We start from the raw sequence: 5918 nt of genomic DNA, 5'->3' as shown, positions 1-5918 counted from the left end.
TAGGTGGACTCTATGAATTTGCATTTCTCACACATTCCCATGTGCTGCAGATTGTGGTGGTTTTAAACTATGGCCACAAATTCTTCAGTACTTCTTTGAGCTATTCTGTCCTTATGCCTCTGCTTCTTTACCCCTCCCATATTCAATTACCAATAAGACCTGCAGATTTTATCCTGTAAATGTTTCTCATGCCTACTGACTTCTTTGCACCACCACCATTGGACAAATCCCTTCATCTCTCACCTGAACTGTTGTTAATTGTGTCTGTTTTCTTCCATGCCTCTAATACTGCCCCTGCCTTAAATCCATCTACCACTCTGCAGACAGTGTGATCACCTAATACTAAAATCAATGGCCTCTTGCCCTTCTTTCCTGTGAAATTCTCATTCATCTTTTAAAACTCACTTAAGAAATTACCTCCTCAAGGAAGCATTCCTTGAACCCCCAGCTTGACTAGATGGCTTCCTTCTGTCCTACATATTCCCTGTGCATACTTTTAAATTAATTTCTCATTTATTGAAATTGTGTGCAGTGTTTTTTTCCATTAATATGTAAGTTCCTTCAGGCAGAAACCATAGCTTACTCATCTTCCTAGCACAAACTTCTAAGATAGTAACATAATAGATGCTTAATAAATGTCAGACTGCACTAAGCAGTAATGCTGGATTAGGCAATGAGGACATATTGGGCATTCATTCATTCAACAAATATTTATTGGGCATTTTTATGGGCAGAATTGTGCACTCCCTCCTCCCATTCAAGGTTTTGAAGTCCTAAATCCCAGTGCTTCAGAATGCGTATTTGGAGATAGGGTCTTTAAAGAGGTAATGAAATTAAAATGTGACCATTGCAGTGAGGCCTAATCCAACATTACTGGTGTCTTTATAAGAAGAGAAATTTAAGACACAAACACAAGGAAAGAATGCCAGCTATAAGCCAAGGAGACAGGTCCCAGAAGAAACCAACCCTACTGATACCTTGATCTCAGGCTTCTAGCCTCTTGAACTACGAGAAAATAAATTTCTGTTGTTTAAGTCCCCCATCTTTGGTACTTTTTACGGCAGCCCTAGCACACTAATACCAGCACCTATTATGTATCAGGTGTTATTCTAGGTCATGGGGAGATTTAGATGAATCCTGCATATAAGGTTCCTGCCTATTTGGAAATTACAATCTGCTGAGTGTCTCTTATATGTGAATTACTGTTTCATTAAACACAATGAACAGGCTTCCCCATGTCCAGCCACAGATGACAAACCAAATACCTGCTCTCAAGGAATTTGCAACATAATTGCAGAGACAATGCTTAACATGCATAGTAAAATGAAGAGACAATTCAAGACCAACTTAACTGAGGATAATTTGTCTTTAGGGATACTAAAATGAGGTGAGATTGTTTAGGACCAAGTATATGGGGATATGTCCTAAAAAGATTTCAAGGAGGTAGAACTTCAGAAAGGCAGGGCTTAAATCAAGAGGAACAGGACCTATTATCAGGGAAAAGAGCAACATGAGCAAAGATATGGAGGAAGTTAGCTAGATGCCTTCATGGGGTGGAGTGGAGACTGTGGCAAGATCATCTGTCAGAATGTTGAGAGTTAGTAGCAGTAATTGCCGCTATTCTTGCGTATTTTCTGTAGTAAACACTGTGTTAAATGCTTTATTTATAAACATTGCCTCCTTTTATCTTTAAAGCAAAGCTACAAGTAGTTATTATTTTCAATATGCAGGTCAAAGCCCAAGATTCAAAGCAGTAAAGCAATTATCTATGGCTATTACCATTTATTTGTTAAAAAAAAAAAACAAAAACAAAATGAAAGAATAGTTGATACCTAGCCAATAATTGTTTAAAAAAATCTTATGTTGGCCGGGCGCGGTGGCTCAAGCCTGTAATCCCAGCACTTTGGGAGGCCGAGACGTGTGGATCACGAGGTCAGGAGATCGAGACCATCCTGGCTAACACGGTGAAACCCCGTCTCTACTAAAAAATGCAAAAAACTAGCCGGGCGAGGTGGCGGTGCCTGTAGTCCCAGCTACTGGGGAGGCTGAGGCAGGAGAATGGCGTAAACCCGGGGGACGGAGCTTGCAGTGAGCTGAGATCCGGCCATTGCACTCCAGCCTGGGCGACAGAGCGAGACTCAGTCTCAAAAAAAAAAAAAAAAAAAAAAAAAATCTTCTGTTAAAGGAAATAATAAAATGAAAGCAATCGAAAACTTGATCTGGTGGCCATTTGTCGGATGATACAGATCAGTGCTTCTGAAACTTGGCTGCACATTAGAATTGCCTGGAGGATTTTGAAAAGTCCTGATGCCCGGACTGTATGTACTCCAGTTCCCAAGAACTTGACTAGAAATCTCTATTACCTCAGATCTTTCCATCTCCTCCTCTCCCATGTACACACAGCCCTAATAGAAGTTCCCTCCACCTCTTCTATTTCCAGTACAGTTATTTTTATTTGATTTTGCCTATTTCTCCATATCACACTCATTCTCTTAAAAATATGATGCCCAATATGTACTTTCCTCTTGTAGCAAATCTACTGAACACTGTTCATCTCTTCATTTGTATTAACAGATTTAGAAGCAAGTCTCTTTAAATTTTCTTCCAGTTTTTTAATACATGTGGAGAGCATCTCTCTCTCTCTCTCTCTCTCCACCCCCCCGCCCCATCCATCTAACTATGATACTTGCAAGGAAGGGCCCCTTTGGTATATATTGTAAATATATAATCATCTCTTTTTAATTTACTTATATCTCTGCATAGCTACTTGATCTCTTACATCTCTTGTAAATTTCTATTTGTCTGTCTGAGTTTGCTTCTTCTACCCACTAAGTTCCCCAAAGGTCAAGAGCCACACCTGTTTTATTTACCCTGAATATCAACTAGTCATACAAAGTAACTTCACAGGTAGTAGTAAATATTTTTTTCCAGAAAGATGTCAACAGTTGCTTGTACCAAAAGAAAGGCTAAGGGCTTGCATTGCCTAACTGAGCATATTAGCTATAGCTTCAGTGTAAGTTTTCAATTAAGATGGAAAACACAGCTGTCAGGGCGAGAGTTGTATTTTTTTCTTTAGCCAACCAAGGCTAGGCATGGCCAGATGCTCTGTAACAGGGAGGGGCACGAGTGCTCTCCGAGCCTTTCCATCTGTCCTGCAGCACAGTGATTCTGCCTGAATGATTCATCTCACTCCATTTCCACTTTCCTGCTATGTAACACAATCAATCCTCTTAAACAGTGGTTCTCAGATCCATTACCCCAGGAGTTCATACAGACTGAAAATAAAAATATGGTTAGGAAAAGTTTAGATAAATTAATGTAAGGCAGGTCTCTTGTGTTTTGGAAGGGAAAGGGAGGTTTGGGATGTGTTATTCCAACCCCTGCAACTATCTCCCAGAGCAACCCTCTCTTAACAAATGATTGCTTGGCCCTGTTTCTTGGAAATGTCCAACTGTCTTTCTTTACTTGTTTCAGGGGTACAGATATGCAGGCTTGATTCTGCATGCATCCAGTACAATTTCAGTCTGAGATGCTCCTGGGTCAGCAAATGACTCTGCCCTCCATGTGGTTACTGAATCCCTAAAAGAAATAGAGATTTCAGAAAATCATAGAGGTATCTCTTGTTCTGATAGTCCTTAAGTTGCTGGCCAAATATATAAAGTAACGAATTTCAAATCAGAGTTCTGCAAATGCCTAATAAACTGCTGACCGAGTAATCTGTGATTGAATTTATCAATCTAATAGGAAAACCACAGGAGAACCTGAGGGAACATTCTGAAGAAGATACCTAAATTTATAGCTAAGATAGTCATCTGAAGGGATTTGATTCTTTCTCTAACAAGAACGGAAACACAGTTTGCCATCAAATCCTTCCATACTGCCTTTCCAGTAAAATTGAGAGGATGACTTATAATTTCTCTTAAGTGTTCATTTTAGGCCTTGTTGTTTTACTTTTCAGGAATGTTCCAGACATTGCAAATAAGAAGAGTGAAGGATGACAGATCAATTAGCTGGGAGATAAAAAATGAGAAGACTGGGGAACATTGGTAATGGAAAATTTCACTTACCTGAGCAGCCAGGATCCAGGGGAAGCTGACGTTGAAGAGAGGATAAATACAAAGTGTTTCCTGGTGCCTTTACTAATGTGGCAGTAGAAAGAACAAGCTAAAGAAATTCAATCAAAGTTGCAGATAATAGCAACTTCCCATTGCTTTAAAAAGTAATAATAACCACAACACACTATGAGATAAAGCTCCAGGAGAAACAATAAACGAAAGAGAAGAAATGCACCTTTGAGACTTGGGGTTCTAAATGGCAATAATCACTTGCCAAAGATTATCGTGTGACTATTAGCCACAACTATTCCTCATCCAGCAAGAGCTGAGGAGCATAAGGACACCAGAGATTCATCCTGTGTGAAAGGTGGGGTTGCAACGCTCAAATGCTCATGAGGCCTGAGCCCCATCACTAAGTTGAAAAGCATTTATTTTCTTAAAACTGAATTATCAAATGTGGGAAGGGGCATAAGGGGCTCCCTTATTAGGAAAAAGCATTCATAATGCTGGATTTAGTTAAGTAGCAAACAGTTTTCAATATGCTCTGAAATTAGAAAAACGAAATGCTAATTCTGTAAGGAAATTAACTCAAAACCAGGAACAGCAAATATCATTATGATGTTCAATTGAATACATCGGTCATGAATGCTAACATAATTGAACGGATGCAGATAGGCTGCAGAATTATACATTTCTCTCTAAGTTTTCATGGCCTGGTTTATTATTTTATTTGAGTAAATCATGGCAATGTATGGTCTTCACACATCCAAAGCCTTCCTGAAGCCAGGGTGTGCCCACTAGCAGGCAAGGCCTGTTGCAGCATTGAAATGAGTTACTGGATTTTTTTGCTGCCAAATAGGGGATGATTTTTCCCTAGATGTAGAATAAGCAGTGATAAAACCGCCCAGTCTGAGCTTTTTATTGTGAATAAAAAGTGAAAACTACTTAATCATGAGGCAACCCAGCATTTTAATAGAGGATCCAGGCAATTTTTCAAAAATGCCCCTGTGGCATAATGGAGAACCTGATGCCATTGCTGGTAATTATGGTCCAGAGAGGGAAATATTGAATAGGCTGAAAGATGCTACATGTAAAGGTTAGGGATGACAGTTATTTTTTGGATTATATTTCTCTTTTAGGCTGTTCCCTCTGGGATTTTTTTCGAAGCTGGTATTATCAATTTAAGCTTTAGCCCTTCCATCAAAGTTTTATGAAAGACTCTAGCTCTGATAAAATTATCACATTTATTCTCGTGTGTTCTACAGAGGAGTGGAGTGGATGGAGGGTAGAGAGGTTGCTTATGGTCAGATCCCGAGTTCGGCAAGATATTTACTCGAAACCAACTCAGATTGTGCAAGTTCACATGAATATCGCTGATTCATTTTTAACAACTTTGTGTAGGTTGACATATACAATAACTGCATATATCTAAAAATACATAGTTTTGATACATTTTGATATATTCACATACCCATGAAACTATCACCATAATCAAGACAGTGAACATAGCCATCACCCCTAAAAGTTTGAGTCATTTTGTAATCCCTCCTCACCCCACCCTCTATTCCCAGGCAACCACTGATCTGTCTGTCACTACAGATTAATTTGCATTTTCTAGAATTTTATAAAATGGAATCATGTTTACTCCTTTTTGCCTGGTTTATTTCCCTCAGCATAATAGTTTTGAAATTCACCTATATTGTTGTATATATTAATAGTTCGTTCCTTTCTATTACATTTAATGAATATACCAAAATATGTGTATCCCTTTTCATTGTAGGTAGTATTCCATTGTGTGACTATACCAAAATTTGTTGATTTATTCACCTGTTGATATATCGACATTTGGGTTGCTTCTATTTT

This window comes from Trachypithecus francoisi, unplaced genomic scaffold (assembly GCF_009764315.1).
Source record: "Trachypithecus francoisi isolate TF-2019V2 unplaced genomic scaffold, Tfra_2.0 Lachesis_group2, whole genome shotgun sequence".
NCBI lineage: Eukaryota > Metazoa > Chordata > Mammalia > Primates > Cercopithecidae > Trachypithecus > Trachypithecus francoisi.
Note: the sequence above shows the minus strand (reverse complement) of the source record.